The following is a 21,199-nucleotide window of genomic DNA, read 5'->3' on the forward strand; positions in this document are numbered from 1 at the left end:
TATAGTAGTTTTACCGGCCTGCAGTGAGACAATATGTATAAAGTGTCTACTGTAGGCATTAGCTCATAATGAAGACTCAATAAATCAGAGAACTTCAGGAAATTACAGAGGAGCTGATCTAAGGACGAGTCGGAGTTTTCTCTGGAGGGTCAAGAAATGAAGGGAGACTCCAGTGCTCACCTGAATCGTTCCAGAAGTTGGTGCCTTTAAACATTTTTCCGCATAGTTATTTTAAGAACGTTAATTGAGTTCTTCGTTATGCAACGGGACGAACACAGGGTTTGGGACATCAGCAAAGTAGGGACATCCAGAAATGGGGAGGGAGTGTGTTTTTCTGGAAGGAATTTGATATTAAAAGATTAAAAGACAAATGAAGAGCATTGACATAGTATGAGGAAAATAAGACCACTGCTAGGCTCACGTCTATTTTACACATAACTATGTCTGCATCTTCTATCTCCCTGCATATAGATATTTTATGTTGAATTACCATCCAGGACGCCATAATCTCAAAATCTAAGGGTATCTAGAGATTTTAATCTTGCTCCGGAGGTATGATACAAGCAGATGGAGCACAAAACACTGGACCGAGACATCCAAGTGGCTCAAAGGGAACGTATGTCATGGTGGTGCTTGTGTAAGGATGATTCACTGTCACGGGAAGTTGTGAGTAGGGTCTCTAGGGCACGTCTTACAAACTAGCTGTCTGTTGGCCACATGTATTCATTCAACCAGGGCCCAGTAGGAAAAGCAGAAATCACACCAGCTAGGAGAGGTTTTGTGGAGGGATTTGGGTTGGGAGCAGGAGGCTCAGGATGTTAGAAACTAGAAGCTCGGTGGACCTCCCCAGGGATGGGGATGGGGGTGGGGATGGGGGTGGGGATGGGGATGGGGATGGGGATGAAGACTTCTCAGCACAGCTGGTGCCTGCTGGAGATGAGACCGCAGAGCAGGACCTGGAGGTGGAGGTGGGACTTCCATTGCGGAGGGGTTCCTGCTTGGTGGGGGTTGGTATCTCTGATGAGGCACTTGTTGCAGGAATGTGGGAAAAGGCTGAAACCAAACTGGGGTGCTCAGGCCAGAGCACAGGGAAACAGGAAGAAGCAAATGCATCCCAATCTCTCTGCCATCCGGTACCTCTCAGGTGTTCCCAATTAGCAACACCCAACAGGAACTCAGCTGGCAAGAGAGAAATATAGGCTGCCAAGCTCTAGCCCCACTGGGGAGAATTTAGTAGAATGGATTCAGAATGGAGAAAAACAACAAGCGGAATGCCCAGCAGCCCTACTGTGTGCCAGGAGCCAGGCTAAAGACATAGCGTGAGGGGCGCCTGGGAGGCTCAGTTGGTCAGGCCTCTCTGGCTCTTGGTTTTGACTCAGATCGTGATCTCAGGGTCATGAAATTGAGCCCCACGTTGGGCTGTGCGCTCAGTGCAGGGTCTGCTTGACCCTCTCCCCGCTCCCGCTTGCACGTGTGTGCGTGCACACGCTCTCTCTCTCTCTCTAAAATAGATAAATAAAATGATTAAAGACACAGCTGTGAGTGAAATAAAGCCTCTGCTTTCACAGTGCTTATATTTTCGAAATAATAATAAGGTAAAAAATAATATTATTCCAGGTACCATATGTTCTAGAAGAAAACAAAATCAATGAGGAGATAGTGACGGGCAAGGAGGGGGAGGGAGGCTGTGCTAGGAAGGTGGCCTGAGGAGAACACAATGGAACAGAGTCGACAAAGCTGAGAAGAAATTCTGTGACGAGCTGATGTCATCACATCGTTTGCAGAAGGAAGAGCAGGTGTTTAGACCGAGACCAGAAAGCCACCTGGCACAGGGAAGGGTGTGAAAGTGAAGTCCTGAGACTGGGCGCACAGGCCAGGAAGTTAGGTTTTATTTTACTCCCGGTGACATGGGAAGACATTGGAGAATCCTAAGCAACCAACCTGATTTTTTGTGATAAGAAAATCATTCCATCTGCTTTGTGGGGAATGGACCACAGATAATAAGACTGGCCATAATGGGTTCCATTCACCATGTACTGAGTTAAAAAAAAAAAAAGAAAAAAAAAAAGAAAAAAAAAGCAACGCTTAATCGTTAGTCAATTTCTAATAAAGATGAAATTCTGGCTTCGGTTGAAATACCTGCAGACCTGGCACTCCTGGGCTCACCGCATGGCAGGCGTCTGTCGATGCTAAGCGGCCACTGGCCTTCTGGAAGGGGCAAGCCACCACTGCCCCCTCACCTCATCGTATCCCCGAGAAGCCCAAGTCCTTGGCTGATGTAACTGCCTGAACGCTAAGGCATCTGAGTTTGTGACCTCTGATCATGTTTCCTTGCCCTCAAGCAAAAACTTCCCATCCCACCCCCCATTTCTTTTCCTTCAGGCCTCAGGTGCAGGGAATGGAGTAAAACCCACCTCTGGATTCCCGTTGTGCTCCCATCATCGGTGCATCATCGGCCCAGGTGTGGGCCGCCGCTGTGTAGACAGTGGAGGGGAGATGCATGAGCGGGGGCTCCACGTCTTTCCCCTTTTCATCCTCCCACATCCACCCTGGTGGCCTCCTGCTTCAAAGAGTAGATAGTCTTCCAACACCAATTCCCAGCGGCCCCGGAGAACTCAGGGTGTCCACTCAGTCTTCTCAGTTTTTTGGTTCAGGTTGGATCTTCGGGGAGAGAGCTAGCAGTCATGCTAGGTCAGGAACTGGAAACAGAACCTGAGAACATTATGTTTTTCCAGACGTAGAGTCAGCATCCTACAGAGCTGTTTTGACATACGAGCCAGAGGAATGGCTTTTTGTTTCATAAAGAATTTTTTTTAAGAACTTGGTCTTATGGGGCCTTATTTACTATTAGGTATTTTCCAGCATACAGGTCTCAATTGACAGAAAATTTAGCTTTTACCAATTGATAGAAGAATAAACATGATTTAAAAAGTTTCCTGGGGGGTTCCCGGGGGGGCTCAGCTCAGGTCATGATCTCAAGGTCCTGAGATCAAGCCCTACATAGGCTTCCCGGCTCAACCTGGAGTCTGCTTAAGATTCTTTTCCTCTCCCTCTACACCTCCTCCAACCACCCCACTTGCACTCTCTCTCTCTCTCAAAAAAATAATAATAATAAAAATAAAAAGATTCTGGACCTTTTACTATAATGTTCATGTGTTTCAGATTATGATTTAATCCATACATTCATGTGTTCATGCAAACACCACATACTTTTTACTAATTTTATAGTTGTCTATAAATTAAATTAAATTAATTAACTTTAATTAATTAACTTTAATTAAATAATGATTAAATAAAAATGGTATTAAATTCGACCTCACATTAGAAGTATGAAAAACAACATACTTCAGCAAAAACAATTCATGACTTTATAATTATCCAAATTATATCTCAGACAAAACTCTATGTTACTACAAGTACAAAGAAGTCTGTGGAATTGATCATGGTCATTAACATATTCTAGGTGTAACATAAAAATGGTTGTATATATGAAAATAGTAATGTAGCAAATAATAAAATACATTGCAATTCCATTCTCTTAAACTTTGAGTAATCCTTTTCATTTATTTTGGTGAAATTGATATTGTCCCCTATTCCCAAATACTTTCTCTAAATAGATTATTGAGAGGAAATGGAATTTGTCTTTAAATATTTTCTGTCTAATTTCATATTTGATTCGTCATTCCCTGCAATCCCATTGCGTCACTAATGGAATATCAACAGGACAATAGTGAGGGATTCATGATAAGCAGTTTGGTTATCATCTGGCTGTTTCCTTATAGACCAAGGAGTTTAATATGGAAAGTCAGAAATGAAAACTGACTTTTTCCCAAAAATAAAAATCTAAAACAATGGTGAAGCCTAAATTCAAGTAACATAACATTTTTGTAATTCTACTGCGGTTTACAATGAAAAATAGGAAAATACAAGCTTCCTCATGGAGGCCTTTGACTTATGGATTTGGGAAATGTCTATTGAATGATTTGTGCGTACTAGCGCCCTGCTAAACCCTAAGAGGATTATTCAGGAAGGTGGATGCTGCCCTCATGAAGCTTACTGTCTTTTGTGAGAGAAACAAGCATTTGACCAAAAGATGATGCGAAAGTAGGAGAGAGAGCTCTCCGTCAGCCTGACGTGGCAGGTAAGGCTTTCACCAGGGAGCTGGCACCGTGCTGAGTTCTGAAGGACTCGGGGTTGACTAGACAAAGAGTAGTATCTGATAGGATTAGAGCTGCTCGAGGTTAAGAGAGAATAAGGAGGAGTAAGAGTGAGAAAAAGAGGGGAGTGATGTTGGGGATTGGGTGGGTAGGGGGAGAGGGAGAAGATAAGAGAGACAGAGAGAGAGACAGAGAGACAGAGATTGGGAGAGAACTGCCTCGTGTAGTTTGAGGCTGCCTTGTCACATGAGAAAGGGGCTGGCCTTCTCCTTGGTGTATTGAAGGGTGGATATTTGCTCTCAGTTGGAGAATTTACTCAAGGCCAATGGCTCCTTGGAATACTCAGATTCTCTGTCCCTATTAACTCTGAGCAAGAAAATAAGCATCCTAACCCTATCCTTGGAACCCCCTTCAAATGTCGTCTTTCCCACTTATGGACTAATATTGCACCTTGCTTGGTGTTGCCGTCCCCCGTATCCACCTCCCCCACTGTCACCTTTCTTGGCTCAGTCCTCCCGCGTCCCATTTCCCACCCCTGACAGCCACTTCCTGCGTACCCCTGGTTGATGTCATGGCAGAGCATGGTGTCTTGCTCCATCCCACTCAGGTAGGGACATTTAGCAGAGACTCTTCTACAAGGCAAGTCCCTTAATTCCAAAGCCCTCCACTTTGTTGGAAACACCTGAGACGGTCTGGCAAGTACGTGCTAGAGGATTTTAGGCAGCAGTCATCACTGGAAGGTTCCTGAAACATCCAACTCCTCTTCTATGTGGTTCTCACCATTATTGTCAGAAAATGTATGATTCCGCAGTCTTATAAATTACTAAAAGTCGAGTAAAAAGTGACCAGACCTTTGTTCGCTGCCTACCCCGTGATGTGGATACCAAGCGAACTTTCTATAACCTGATTGCACTTAGGCAGGCCGGGGGAGAGACATGCTAAAATTAGAACAAAAGTTGGGTGACTCAAAAAAAAAAAAAAAAAGTTGGGTGACTCAAAAACACTACCTAAGTTTGTTTGTTTTGATTAAAACATAGCAGTCGCTTTAAAATCAGTTGAAAATCAGAAAAGTAGCAGTGGGGCCTCAATAGTGGTAGGTGCTTAGAAAACAGAAACATACTATAACCAGCCTACTTCCTTTTTAATCCTTTCTTGGGTATCAGAATTCACATTTTTTTTTAAAGAAAGCATAAATAGTCCTTGATTTAAACACACTCACACACAATTTTGAAGTCCTTTCTTTCTGAGTAGCAGGACCCTTCCTTTCCCCCCCATGTCACCCATTGACTATTCTACTCACCAGCATTTATGCATTGATTATATGTGATTATCTGTGATGAATCTTCATATTTAATGCAGCCTTCACAATAGCGAGTCTGCGCTTGTGCTTGGTCCTGGACGTCCGGTACAATCTTCCAGGGTGAAGTTTTAGAACAGGGGTGATGTTTTTGTGTGAGAATAAGTCTAAAAAGTTGGAGCAATGTCTACGGGGATAAGTTAGGCTGCCCAAGAACTGGACCTCAAGAATGTTCTAGTGACTGCAAAGGTGACTACAAAAAGTCCATGAAGTCCCGTGACCACTTCGATCCTGGAACCTACGTAGCACATGGGATAAAAGCAGAGATTTCAGAAACTTATTCTGACACATACTCGGTGTCCTAGGGCCAGAATGCTCAATCCTCCTTAGCCTCAGTTTGGATTTTTGGTCTCAGCCTCATCACCTATATCAGAATCCTAAAGCAATCGTCCTGGTTTAATCAGACCAGGAAAAATAAGGCTTAATCATTTCAGTATTTATAATTCTTTGAGGCGTAAGACTATGTCTAAAAAAATCATTAAATTTCTTGGACAAACATGACATCACATAGTTTATAGTCAACTTGTAAAAACCTTGGGAAAAAAAATTACCCTTTAGGAAAGTGGTGTCCCAAGGGATGCGTATTACAGAAATGAGGCTGGTATCCTATATCTCCTCAATGTAAAGTATAATAATCAGTAAGAAAGACGTGTATAATTTGATCCTTCTCCAGAACTACTTGAAGTTACAACCAGCACAGCCTTGCAAACTGCTGCTGATGACTCTCTTGCTTATTTAATAACGCAGGACAATCTTTCAAGACGACTCTCAACAGATCAAATCGCATGCCCACTCGTGCACCTCTCCTATCACTTGACTCTGCACAAAACCAACTTTAAGAAATGAACTCATCAACGGGCACACACACAAATTCACGTGCACACGAATTTGGTTTGAAAGCAAAAAAAAAAAAAAAAAATTAAAGACTAGATCTAGGGCTGTCGGATTTCGGCTTGAAATGCAACACAAAATGACCTTGTGACTATAAATGCATAAATGTGTCGCATACCATACATTTAAACTACTTGGCATTCAATGGAAAACTAAATTCTGCAGTATTCTGGATCCTTCTAGTTCTCTTATAAATGCTAACAGACAGGACATTCAAGAATAGCATGTGTGTACTCAGACTATTTCCCTGGTTTTTTCATTTTGCTCGTGTTCAAAGATGACTGCTTTGGGGCGCCTGGGGGGCTCAGTTGGTTAAGCATCTGCCTTCTGCTGAGGTCATGATCCCAAACTCCTGGGATGGAGCCCCCGTCAGCTTCTGGCTCCCTGCACAGGGGGGAGCCCGCTTCTCCCTCTCCCTCTGCCTCTGCCCTCCCCCCGACTCATGCTTTCTCTCTCTCTCTCTCTCTCTGAAATAAATAAAATCTTTGAAAACAAACAAACAAACAAAGATACATGCTTTAGAATAAAACTCAGCATACAAAACAGAGGCTTTTCCTAGCCATTCAAACGACTCAGAGGGCCATGAGAAATCTTGAAACTGCCTCCACAGCAATTTCTGGGCAACCCTTTGAAGACCATAAACATGTATTGGTATTTCCCACATAACCCAAAGGCTAGTATTTACCATCAGTTAACAAGAAAAGACCCCAAACCACATATTATATTTTATAACTTTTCAATGTTCGCTATAAATGAGAAGCAGAGTTCTATTTCATGCAAGAATGGTGTGTGCCCAAGCTCAACCCTTGCCAGAATTTGAAGGCTAGATTGGCTGGAGCACAAATCTGCCTTCTGCTTTCTTTTCTATTAAACCAAAGATTAAATGAATAGGTGCAATTGTAAATGCTGTCAACAGTATTTGCGCTGTATTTTTAAGATACAGTAGCACTGTCATTTGAGTGATTTATCTTCTAATTATTTGTCAAAACGATGTGATTAAATATCATGCTCCATGATGGGTTTCATGTAAATAGCCTAATTAGCCCCATTCTGGCTCCAAAGGGCATCTCCACGGAGCTTCTGGATTCGGAAGGGAGACAACGCTTTCCCTTTTGCTTCTTAATAAAAAGGCGACTTCCTTCTCTTTCAGCCTCCGTGAGATTTATGGGCTTTCACTTCCAGCCCATGGGGTAGAAGACCAGAACGTGCCCGCGTTTACTCTTCAAAGTCATCATGCATCCTCTGCCCTGACTGCCTCGCCCTCCAGGAGGCCATCGGTGCAATCACCTAACTCCGTGTCAACATTTGGAAGTGGCTTCCACCTTTCGGGTCACTTGAATGGTGTCATTTCAGTCAGTTACCTATTTGGAATATTATTTAGCTGTATGGAGAAAATACTCTTGCTGCACGGTCACAAAATAATTATTTTGCCTTTGATGTAATGAATATATCTAAGTTTGCACAAGTTCCTACTCAAGCATTTATTTATTTTCTCCCATAGTAGGGACAGGGACGGGGTGGTGATGGTAGAGAGTTGCCTGAGTCGAGTTTCATGAGAAATGGACCCATATAATCTGTGGCCTTGGACACATCCATGAATTATTTTGAGGGACATGGTGTGGATCTGTCGAATCAAGCAAGACAGTGTCATGAAGACTTGCTAGTGGGGCTTCATAGGCTGTCAGACCGACGTCTTTAAACCTATCAGTTACGCATTCTCCTCTTAGCTTGTGAACTCATTTAAAAACTGGGTTTTAATTCAAAATATATTCCTATCACACAGAAGGATTATTATAATGTTTCTCTACTCCTCCATAGACTTGAACAAATCAAAAAGACCAAAAGTCACTAAGCCACAAAGGGAGAGGCAGACAGTAGCCCTCCCACAGAATCCTCCGCCCTCCCACTCTGGTGTCCGTCTCTCCATTCAAAGCCAGGGGTTCTTATTAGATATATTTTAACTGTTATTTTAGGGCAGGCCAAATCTCTCAGACAGGCTTAAAGCTGTAGTTTGAAAAATGAGTTAACTCACCCATTTATTTGAATAATTTAGGCACCTTTATTCTGAGTCTGTTTTAATCTAAATTGCCTCCAGCTAAAAGTTGGCTTATCTCTGCATAAAACCGATTATCACGGCCCCAAACCCAAGAATCTTTTTTTTTTTTTTTTAAGATTTTATTTATTTATTTGACACAGACAGAGAAAGAGCACAAGCAAGGGGAGCAGCATCTAGAGGGAGAGGGGGAAGCAGGCTCCCTGCTGACCCCAGAAACCCTGGGATCCCAGAAACCCTGGGATCATGACTTGAGCCCCGAGCTGAAGGCAGACGCTTAACTGACTGAGCCACCCAGGCACCCACCCAAGAATCTTGATAACTTTTTTTTTTTTTTTCCAAGTCAACCAGAGTGGGGGACAATCTCAGCAAAGAGATCCCTTTGCGATGCAAATGTTAAGTTTCAGGACGGGGCAAGAGCAATGTAAACAAAACAATAGAAAAGGAAAATACCAATGAAATCTTTGGGCTTCATCATCCTTTGGAGGGCTTTGAGAGGGAGCAGGACTTATTCCAGTTCAGCAGGAATTTGTTTGTTCTGCTTATCTCTGGTCAGAACTAATAGCCTTAATGGTCTTGGAGAGCCTTAACTGGCCCTGGGTGGATGTGGCCATTTGCAGATTAATTATACCTTTTTGCAAACGACCATATTTCCACATATCGTTTGTAACATGTACACTGTGGGTTGTTACAAGATTCGCAGTCAAGTGAAATAAATGCCATCCACTTTTAAATCCTCCAAGCATATTGTCATAGCATCAAGCAAACATATGTGAATGCCTTTTCAAGTTTGCTACTCATTGACAGATATCTTTGGGTATCCATGGGCAGCACAGGCAAAAATCACAGATTAAAATGAACCATAATTCCAGATTTTCATGACATTCTCCTCAATTTGAAATTTCACAAAGTTTAAACAAATGAATACAAAGAAATGGAAAATACAGTGAAATTCAGTACCGAGGAAACAGATTGAAAGGATGGGAACATTTTGTTTTCATGTAGTTAAACATACATAATTGGTTCTTGAAGTGAAGGATCCAATAGCTGCATGGTCCTTGGGTCCTATTGCTCTGAAACTGCTAACAATTCTGCCCTTAATGAAATGATGAGAAAAAACAAAAAACAAACCAGTATTAAAAAAAAAAAAGTTTCAAGCTCTTGACAACTCATTTTATTTACTTGGGGAGCTTTAAAAATTCTACTAGTACCTGAGCCCCAACAGGTACCAATGAAATAGAATAAATGGGGTCCAGAATTTGGTTTTAAAAAGCTGCCCCAGTGATTCTAGTGTTCAACCAGGGTTGAGAACCAAAATTTTAGACCAGTGTTTTGTATATATTAGCTTCTCTTAGGTCACTTGGAAGGCTGGTTAAAATATCAACTGTTGGGCATCAACCCTAGAGTTTTTGACTCAATAGGTCTTTGATAGGGCCCAAGAATTTGTATTTTTAACAAGCTCCCTGGTGATGCTAAATGCTGCTATTTCTGCTGTTCTAAACATCACATTTTGAGAATCACTATTATACATAAAGACCCAGCATATACATAGTACCTGCATATAGTAATCAAATATATTTTGGTTAGTTGGGAACCACCGCCCTTCCCCCCCAAAAAAAGCAGATGTAACAGGATGTACATACAACTTTAAACTGAATATGAGTCTTTTGTTATTATAATAACTGGATGCTTTACAGTATTGAACAGAGGATGCATTTGTCTACTTAGAGTGAATTTATTCTTATTTAAGAATGATCAAAGAGTCATGAGATAATCTGAATTGTCTTCCAGAAAAAAGGAAGAACTTTCTCCACTTCCTCAATTTTAAGGTACCATAAGGAAAACACATTGCTTTATAATTTTATTCCGAGTTCTGTTTGTGCAACACGCTGATTACACAAACATAAATTTAATAATAAAATTTAATAATAATACAGAAAGAATGTGTGAATTCACTAAATGGAAATCTGACATTAAGTTTTCCTAAGTCAAGGAGCGTAAACAGGAGTATCAGTAGTCACTTCAATCAGTGATTCTCAAGTTTGGGCTTTTTTTTTTTTTTTTTTCCCTTCTTTGATGGTGAGATTCTCAGGCATACTATCCCCATCTGATGTTCAAGATGTTGAGCTGTTTGGGGTTAAATTACCCTTGCAAATCAATTCCAGAATAATTCTCAAGGGTCTCTGATTGGCCCAACTCACTCATTCCTGTACCAATTATTATTAAACATGATGCTCTCCATAGCCAGGCCTGGGTCCCTCCATTGAGGGAAGGGTTTAGCCCTAATTGAGTCATAAGGAAAAAGAAATTCCTTTAACAGAATCATGGAGAAGCAAAAGGTCTGAGGATAGATAAAAAAATCTATCATCTATTTTCTATCTATCTATCTATCTATCTATCTATCTATCTATCTATCTAATCACTGCAGTCCACGCTATGTTAGTACTTAGTAATTACTCAATAAAATTGAATGGATAAGTGAGTCATTTAAAGTATTTCTTCTTTAGTTGCAGTAAATTGCTCCCAGATCTTTTTTATGACAGTCTCATGGTAATGTTGAATCTCAGGTTTTTAATATCTTACATTGCAAAAACATTTCAGTAATTAGTATGTAGGATTAAGCCATAGAGGCTTCCCAAGGGTGCCTCATAAATCTACTGGAAATCTTAATTTGCTTAATCTCTCCAGCACACTTCTACTTGCATTCTTTTCAAAGATGTGTAACATTATACATACTTTTTAAAATGGCAGTTAAAGACAGAATTTTACAGGCTTCCCAATCTGGGAAGGGATTGGGGGCAGAGATAGAAGGTGATTTCATAGATTATTTCATAGATTATTGTTCCTTGTGTAAAACTGTGACATGATGGAGGCTCCATTTATAATGAGAACTACTGGTATGAAGAAACTGGAAAGAGTTTGAGCAAGAACAAGTTGGGGTTATTTGGAAGTCTTTGCAAACACATGACTTTTTCTCAGTAGTTAACAAATTCTTCTTTATAAACTGCTTGGTTATTCTCTACTGGATAGATCGGAGCTTGCATATAGTTCTTCAATTCTCTACCAGCAGTATATAGTATACTATATCATGACCATGTTTACCATAAGCCACTCTGAAAATTGGGTTAGAGATGTAATTAAAGATTTGACTGAAGCTTGAACTTATATTCTAACTGTAACATTCAGATGAGAGGAATGATCCTTAACTGTATGTAAATAAAGCAAAGTAAATTTTGCTCTTAGGAGTGTATGTACATGTGTGTTACTTTCTGAATTTTGGGGGCTTAGCTTGACTTGGTTTAGGTGGCTGGGAATGGAATGACGGCTAAAAGTGGTAGGACTGGTACTGAGAATAATTATTTTACTTCTGATTATAGAATCAGAGCTACTCTCACAAAATACCATAGTTGGGGTGATTTGAACAACAGAATTTTGTTTTCTCATGATTCCGGAGCCTAGAAGATCAAGGTGTGGCCAAGTTTGATTTCTCTGTAGGCTTTTCCTTGGCTGCTCTCTCACTGTGTGCTCACATGGCTGCTCACATGGTATCTGGGTCATGTCTATACTAGTCTCTTTGTACAGGGCACTAGTCATACTAGATTAGAGACCACGTCTATGATAGCTCAAGCACTTCATTAAGGGACCTATCTCTAGGCTGTCTCATTCTGAGGTTCTGGGATGGTGGGGGAGGTTATTAACATATGAATTTTGAAAGGATACAATTCAGCCCATAACACTTTCTAACTCATATATATTTTTGAAGATTTTATTTATTAATTGAAAGAGAGAAAGAGAGAGAGAGAGAGAGAGAATGAGCAGGAGGAGGAGCAGAGGGAGAGGGAGAAGCAGACTCCCCACTGAGCAGGGAGCCCGACACGGAGCAACATCTCAGGACCCCGAGACCATGATCTGAGCCAAAGGCAGACACTTCACCTACTGAGCCCCCCAGGCGCTGCAACACTTTCTAATTTCTAATGAACCAGTTCTGATGGGTTCTAGACAAAGCTACTTGTACTTGTTTCAGAGATGATATGTGGCAAATTAGCATCTTTTTACTGATGAACAAACTCAGGCTTCGGAAGTGAAGAATCGTGTCCAAAGTCACAGGATGAACAAGGACCTCAACCTCCCTTAGAATCCAGGGTGTTCTTGGGACGCTTGGGTGGCTCAATGGTTGAGCATCTGCCTTTGGCTCAGGGCCTGATCCCAGGTCCTGGGATCGGGTCCTGCATGGGGCTCCCTACGGGGCGCTTGCTTCTCTCTCTGTGTCTCTCATGAATAAATAAATAAAATATTAAAAAAAAAACAGGGTTTTCTGTAACTGTTCTTTCTACTCCATGACCATGCCTCTTTTTAACATTTTATCACAACTAAGGAGGCCGACAATACAACACTGAAATGGAAAATAAGGAGGAAAAAGAATTGGGTAGAAGAAATGCTGCCACACAGAAGGCCACGTCGGATAAGAACAGCACGAGATACAGATGGGTCTGTGCCCAGCGAACCGAGTCCTGGACTAGGAGAGCACTGTCTTTTCACATGACTGGGTGCACTGGGTCCTATTTGACTAAGGAAACATTATTTATTTTTATTGATTTTATGAGATTTTATTGATTTTAGAAGACTTCAAAAATTGGTCGATAGTTCCAATGTGGTTAATTCACTACAACTCTCTTGGCCAAAAAACCCACAAAAATCGAATTTGAAAGCTTGGTCACATCTCAGATCACGGAATTAATCAATATTTAATTGTGTCTTTATGATTAGCACCATCTCTTTGGTCTAGTACATTTAAAAATGACAGTAAAAAAAAAAATGACAGTAAAAATGAATATGGAAAGAAGAGAGGTCCCCGATTGCTCTCGGTTCACATATGGGCTGCTATATTATTCATAACACATTTTAGGCTCTGCTTAATTTAATGCGTTCTCTGTGTACACTTGCTAGATAAAAAGTGATATCTTGAAAAAGCGGAAGTTCAGATTTACTAAGTAGTGTGTAGGACAGCAAGCGGAAACCATTACAGGTGGGGACTGAAGAACCTTCTCTTTCTGTGTTTTTCAAATTAAAATTCCTAAAACTCAGGAAACTTGGATAATCAAACACGAAAGAAGATGAATCGGATGAGATCAGATTGCTTTCAGCTGACTTCTTTGTTGTTGTTGTTCTCGGAGGAGATACGCTGGCCAAAGAAATTGGGGGAGCTTTTAGTATTTTCTCTTTAGCTCATCTCTGGTTTTTAGGAATATAATACATTTGAAAGGAGGGATGAATCCTGGCTTTGGCGCAATAAAGAATAGTCGCATCAAGCAGGAAGATCATGAGAAATTCAGATATAAATTCTGAAGCAGGTCAAGGGGTAGATGATAGACTCCAAGCTTAGACATTAAATCTTCCAGCTTCCACGCGGGCCGCAGGAAGGACGGAGCAGGTTATGAAGCAGAGGCCCGAAAGGACCCACGGTCCCTGCTGCAATCAGAGAGGGCGAGGACAGTAATTAGGTGCCTACGTCTGGGCTCCACAGCCTTCTGACACGAATCCGTGCGGGTTTCCACGCAGGCAAATAGCAGATCCCTGGGACCCCCTCTGTGTGTGTTCGGCTCCACGCACCTCTTTAGCCACATATACAGATAAATACGCCCAGACAAGCCAACTGAAGATGACCCCCAACCTCCGGCTGCCGCAGGTTTGGAACTCAAGCACTCATGCCCACAGGTTGCAGCATTTTTCTCACTGTGTTATTGAGATTGGGAGTTGGTCCAAAGCATGAGCAGGGAAGGACTGAATTACTGCAACATGATCTACCCAGAGATATTCCTGAGGCCACCCAGAAGCTCCCGCTCACACAGGCGTCAACCCCCGGAGCCCAGCTGGTCCCAAGTGGCTGGTGTGGGCCGGGCGCCCACCCTGGCCCCCTTCTCCCGTCTCAGGACAATGTGAGGCTTGGGCACCAGGAGGACCCCCTGCAGGCGGCCGTGCTGGGCTAGCACCCCGGGGTCTGAGTTGGGGGAGCGCGCAGACTTAGTGGCTCATCTTGGCACACCCCTGTGTTTCATTCTCCTCCCTTGAAAAAACCGTTCGGTGATCTGATGTCTGATTTTCTTCTTCTTCTTCTTTTTTTTTTTTTTTTTCCACATATGATATTCCATTTTTTTTCCTTCCCCTTTCTCTGTCTCTCACACAGGCTTTTTGCAACGATCAGATTCCTAATGAGAATGTAAGCCAGAGCACTCAGAAAGGGATCTTTCTCACCAACCACTCCTACATTAGAACCACATGAAATAACACTCGTGCACAGACGGTGGAGACCATTTAGTAGGATGTGCAGGGCTGGGGACGGCTGGGCTCATTCCCTGACCGGTCGAGATGATTTAGCGATTCCACTGCACCTTGAGTGTTGCTTCTTTGGGCTTGTTTCATGGGGTTGAACTCATTAGTTTTGTCAGTTGCTTTGGAAGTATGTGCACGAAACCTGTTTTACATTGTGGGCAGACCTCAGGAAATAGTCCTTCGTGACTCGTATTTGGAAAACAGTTTTGAAGATTTAACACGAAATGTGTGCCGTATTTCCTTAACATGATAATGATTAATCTGAAAATAAACATGGATTTTTATAGGTGCGCTCTTTCCCATAAGTTTAATGTAACTAACAGCAAAAGGCCTTCCTTACCTTTTTCTCTCTCCTTCTTCATTCTCTCAAATATCATCGGGCTTTTATTCAATGATTTAGAGGGAATGTGAGCTTGGTTGGCTTGTAAAATAGGTTTTCATTTTGAAATAGAGTTGATCAACAGAATTTTTAAAAACCCAACTGTTTAAAAAAATACATACATACATAGTAACCTAATCAGCAACATGATATTTTAGTGATTTAAAAAACGGACTTGATATAAGCTATAAAAATTCCTTGGTGATGTAGCTACTACTGTTATGAATATGACTTAACTTATAGCACATCCTCACCTTTTCAAGGATTTTACCCTCTCTCTTGATTTGAACTCATGCTATAAAAGAAGAAACGAGGCATAGTGGAAAGAACTGAAGGTTTGGAATTTAGCAGTCCTGAAAAAATTAAGTTTGGGATGCCCGGGAGGCTCAGTGGTTGAGCGTCTGCCTTCGGCTCAGGTTGTGATCCTGGGGTCCTGGGATCGAGTCCCGCATCGGGCTCCCTGCATGGAGCCTGCTTCTCCCTCCTCCTGTGTCTCTGCCTCTCTCTGCCTCTCATGAATAAATACATAAAATCTTTTTTTAAAAAAAGTGATTAAGCTCACTTAACTATACTTTCCTAATTGGAAAAAAATGGAGATAACTTGAACTGTTTTTTTTTTAAAATATTTTATTTATTCATTTGAGAGAGAGGGAGAGAACATGGCAAGGGGGAGAGGCAGAGGGAGAAGCAGATTCCCCCTGCGCTGAGGTGGGAGCTGGATGTGGGGCTCCCTATGGGACTTGAGGCCACTCAGGTGCCTCTGCCTTGAATTGTGTTTAATGACTTTCCTGTCACCTCTACATGGTTACCACCTGTGTAGGTGTGTGTGCCCGGGTCTGCGAGCATATGTGTGTAGTAGAAGATTGAATTTAAGACCTATATTTTTAGCCAATTCTGAGTATACAGTGCAGTATTGTTAACTAGCACCGCCATGCTTTACCTTAGAATCCCAGAACTTATTTACCCTACAATGGAAAGTTAGACCCTATGACCAGTATCTCCTTGATTTACCAACCTGACCCCACCCTCCCTCTGGCAACCACCATTCTACTATTTCTTTTTTAAATTTATTTATTTATTTATTTATTTATTTATTTATTTATTTATTTATAATTTTATTTTAATTTTTTTTCTACTGTTTCTATGGGTTTGACTTTCTTAGATTCCACATTGACGTGAGATCACACAGTACGTGCTTTCCTCTGTCTAGGTTATTTCCCTTAGCCTAAGGTCCTCCAGGTTCATTCACTGTTGTTGCAAATGGCAGACTTTCCTTCTTTTTTTAAGGCTGAATAATGTTCTGTTCTGTGTATATATCATTTTTTTTAATCCATTCATCTGATAATGGGCACTCAGATGGTTTCCAGACTTTGACTAACGTGCATAATGCTGAATTTGACCACAGGAGTGCGGAATGTCTCCCAGATACAGATTTCATTTCCTCTGGATCTATAGCCGAAAGCACTGTTATCTGGGCTTGGTGGTCTTTCGCCGCTGCACTCTGACTAAAGAGGATAGAGGCCACTAGCTTATGAGGCCGGCAGCAGCAAAACCTATTTGCAGGATGGACAATTATCCTCCTTTCACAGGGCTGCTGGCCTTGTCTTCGAGCAGTAAAGGGACAAAGAGGTAAGCATTAACTTTCCAAGATGACTTAAGAAAAATCTAAAGTCACTTTCAAAAGAAAAACAAAGAAAAAAAAGGTTCAAAAAGATGTCAGAAATAATATTTAAACATTGATAAGGCTGACTATTATTTTCTTATTTTATTCATGACACATTTTGTGAACACATCTAATGAGCGTACATTGACTCACATTCTCCATTCATTACCAGGATTTATTGACCCTAGAAATTAATATTGACTGGGGCAAACTAGCCACTGACTTTTCTCACAGGTCAATAAATCTGGTGGTGGAGGAAGACCAAACCAGGAGTCAGTACATTTTTTTTGTCTTGGTCGTTGTTTTTTTGCTTGGCTCTAGAAAGAATGTCACTGCAGCTGCCTGCTTCCAGTGGGCCTATCATGTTTTTAAAAAATTTAGTAGCTGGCCATTTAGAATCTGTTTCCAATTTACATAGTGCACTAATAGGGCTTGAATATAAAATTTCCTTCAGATGCATTAATATGTGTAGGTATAATGAACTCAAAGCATATTTATCATAGTTAAATTTCATAAATAATGCCAGAAGAAAGAAAAAAAGAAAAAGAATGGTAAATTTAATACAGGTGGCAAAAGCCTAGAAATTTTACACAATTTAATTATGCATTTCAAAGAGTATACCTGAGATCGAGTCAAGTCATTCCATCTTCCTGGATTTCGGTTCTCTCTTCTGTAAAATGGAGTGTTTGAATTTGTCGTTGAGGTCTCTGTCAGTAATAAGATCCGCCAAGAAACAACGCAGGCTTTTCAAAAGCTAGAAATTGTGCATATGGATTGTTCTCTCAATCTGAACCCCATGGAGAAACTATTCAGGATTCAGGAAGAAGAAATAACAAGGAAATGTGGCACATCTCTCTCTATACATCTATACATGTACATTTTTTTGGAAGCATTTCTTTGTATAAAATGGAATTGGGAGCTCCTTGATTTGCAGAAAGAATGGAGTGATAAAAGTATATGATCTGAAGTTTAAGGGTCTGGTTCTGGAGCTTACATCTGTCCTGAGCATGTGTGTTTGTGTGTGTGCAAATCCATGTGTGTGGGTGCATGTGTAAGAATTACATTGAAATTAATGTGCACCTTCTGTGTATGGGTCATTTCTCAAGTACTTGGTCATTGTGACACCTTGCAACATCGCTTGTTTCTCATGGAGAGAGACCATCTTCAGAGAAATCAAGTGGCCCATCCAGAGTGAATAGCTGGGCTGTCATTTGAATTTGTGCTGCTCTTACTTCAAAGATGATGCTCTGGATGGTTGCTTCACTGAACTCCTGTTCCCTCTGCTGCAAACCAAGCTGCAGACCAAGGAGAAAAGGTGTTGGAAGACCATACTGCCTGCAGTGCCTGCGGAGTCCAACATCAGTGTTGACAATGACTGGTGATTATGGTGATGATCATCTTACCTCGGGACTACTGTTTAGAAAATATTTTCCTAATAGCTGAGTAATATTCCATTGTATACATAAACCACATCTTCTTTATCCATTCATCTTTCGTTGGACACCGAGGCTCCTTCCACAGTTTGGCTATCGTGGCCATTGCTGCTGACAAATACCCACCATTTGCTTCAACGTGGATGGAACTGGAGGGTATTATGCTGAGTGAAGTAAGTCAGTCGGAGAAGGACAAACATTATATGTTCTCATTCATTTGGGGAATATAAATAATAGTGAAAGGGAAAACAAGGGAAGGGAGAAGAAATGTGTGGGAAATATCAGAAAGGGAGACAGAACGTAAAGACTGCTAACTCTGGGAAACGAACTAGGGGTGGTAGAAGGGGAGGAGGGCGGGGGGTGGGAGTGAATGGGTGACGGGCACTGGGTGTTATTCTGTATGTTAGTAAATTGAACACCAATAAAAAAAAAATAAATAAATAAAATAAAATGTTTCACTTATTAAAAAAAAAAATATTTTCCAACAGCAGGCCATCAGGAGTAACACAAAACTGTAAGTATATCTAGAACCCAAGTAGGTCTCAAAAAATGCTTCGGGAATCCTTCCAGCAAAAATGTCAAGTATGTGGAATATGTCGAGAACGATGGGTTCTTTTCCTTTCCTCCACTTAGTGGGACCCATCTTCTGTTCCTACCTAGATGCCCAGGCCTTTCCAGCTCCCAGAGTACTCTAACATCCACTCAGGTATACATTTACAACAGCAGGAAGGCGGCAGACCAGCGGTCCATGGTATGAGTTTTGCACTCAGAGAGACTTGGGTTCAAATCCCAATGTTGCTGCTTATCAGCTCTTAAATTTAAGAAATAATGTACAAAAAAAAAAAAAAGAAAGAAAGAAAGAAAGAAAGAAAGAAAGAAAGAAAGAAAGAAATCATGTACTGAGGCACCAGTCTCCTTCCCTGCATAATGGGGGTAATGATAAGACTGACCACATCTGGTCTTTGAGAGGATATGTTAGGCCGTGGCACATGAAGCATAATGAGCGGTGTTTGGGTCACCCCAGTTCCTAAGAAATGTTGGGAACCATTGCAGTAGTACCTCCCTATGCACAGGTTTACTTTCCATGGTTTCGGTTACCTGTGGTCAACCACAGTCTGGAAGCAGATGATCGTCTTTCTGAACTATGGTGAGAAGGTCCCTAGTTGTCTCATGCAGCGTCACATGCCTACATCATTTACCTCCCCTTATCTCATCATGCAGGTATCTTATCTCACATCATTACGAGTGAGTTCAGTACAATAAACTATTTTGAGAGAAAGAACAAAATCACATTCACATGACTTTTATTGTAGTGTATTTTATAATTGTTCTATTTTTATTATTGTTGTTAGTCTCTTACTGTGCCTAATTTATAAATTAAACTTTATCATACGTCTGTATTCACAGGACAAAAGAAACACGTAGTATCTATAGAGGTTGCTACTATTCATGATTTTAGGCATCTACTGGGGGTCTTGGAAATCTTTCCTTCATGGAAAGGGGGCAGTTTCCCCTTAACAGCTTAAAAGCATCGCCCAATCATTTTAAGAGGCAGAGTCTTCACAGATGATCAAATTCAAGACATGAAGAGAAATCTCGCAGAGGAAGACATAGACATGGCCAACATGCACATGAGAAGATGCTCTGCATCACTGGCCATCAGGGAAATACAAATCAAAACCACGATGAGATCCCACCTCACACCAGTGAGAATGGGGCAAATTAACAAGGCAGGAAACCACAAATGTTGGAGAGGATGCGGAGAAAAGGGAACCCTCTTACACTGTTGGTGGGCATGTGAACTGGTGCAGCCACTCTGGAAACTGTGTGGAGGTTCCTCAAAGAGTTAAAAATAGACCTGCCCTATGACCCAGCAATTGCACTGCTGGGGATTTACCCCAAAGATACAGATGCAGTGGAACGCCGGGACACCTGCACCCCGATGTTCACAGCAGCAATGTCCACAATAGCCAAACTGTGGAAGGAGCCTCGGTGTCCATCGAAAGATGATGGATAGAGAAGCTGTGGTCTGTGTATACAGTGGGATATTCCTCAGCCATTAGAAATGACGAATACCCACCATTTGCTTCAACGTGGATGGACCTGGAGGGTATTATGCTGAGTGAAGTAAGTCAATCGGAGAAGGACAAACATTATATGTTCTCATTCATTTGGGGAATATAAATAGTAGTGAAAGGGAATATAAGGGCAGGGAGAAGAAATGTGTGGGAAATATCAGAAAGGGAGACAGAACGTAAAGACTCCTAACTCTGGGAAACGAACTAGGGGTGATGGAAGGGGAGGAGGGCGGGGGGTGGGGGTGACTGGGTGACGGGCACTGAGGGGGGCACTTGACGGGATGAACACTGGGTGTTATTCTGTATGTTGACAAATTGAACACCAATAAAAAATAAATTTATTTTAAAAATTTAGAAATTCACATGTAACATTAAAAATTTTTTTAAAAATCAAGTTTAAAGGTAGAGTTGAATTATGTAATATTAATGTAAGATGATATATGATGCTTTTTCTCCTTCCCAGCAATGGTTCCTCATAGATACTACTGTCTAGAAGCAATGTTTGCTCTGGTTCTGATGATTTGTCTTTCATATTGGTACCAATAAAAAGCTACCAAGACCAAAAAGAGAATTGAGCCCTCTACCTGGCTGTATCATCTTTGCAAAATTACTTATCTTGAGATCTTTTCCATAACTGGGACCCTCCCTGAGGTCCCTGGCCATGCACGAGTCTGAGACTCCTTGTCTTTACAATGGCCAGACTGGTATTGAGGCGCTGTGGCCAGAAAGTCACAAGATATAGGGGACGGACAGAGGTCTGGGAAGTCTGGTGCTGGTCCTGGCTCTATGAGTAGGCCTGTGGGGCCATGAGTGAAGGATTTAACTTGCAAGGACCTCACATTCCTCATCTGTGAATTG

The sequence above is a fragment of the Canis lupus genome, chromosome 3, assembly GCF_003254725.2.
Source record: "Canis lupus dingo isolate Sandy chromosome 3, ASM325472v2, whole genome shotgun sequence".
NCBI classification, from domain to species: domain Eukaryota; kingdom Metazoa; phylum Chordata; class Mammalia; order Carnivora; family Canidae; genus Canis; species Canis lupus.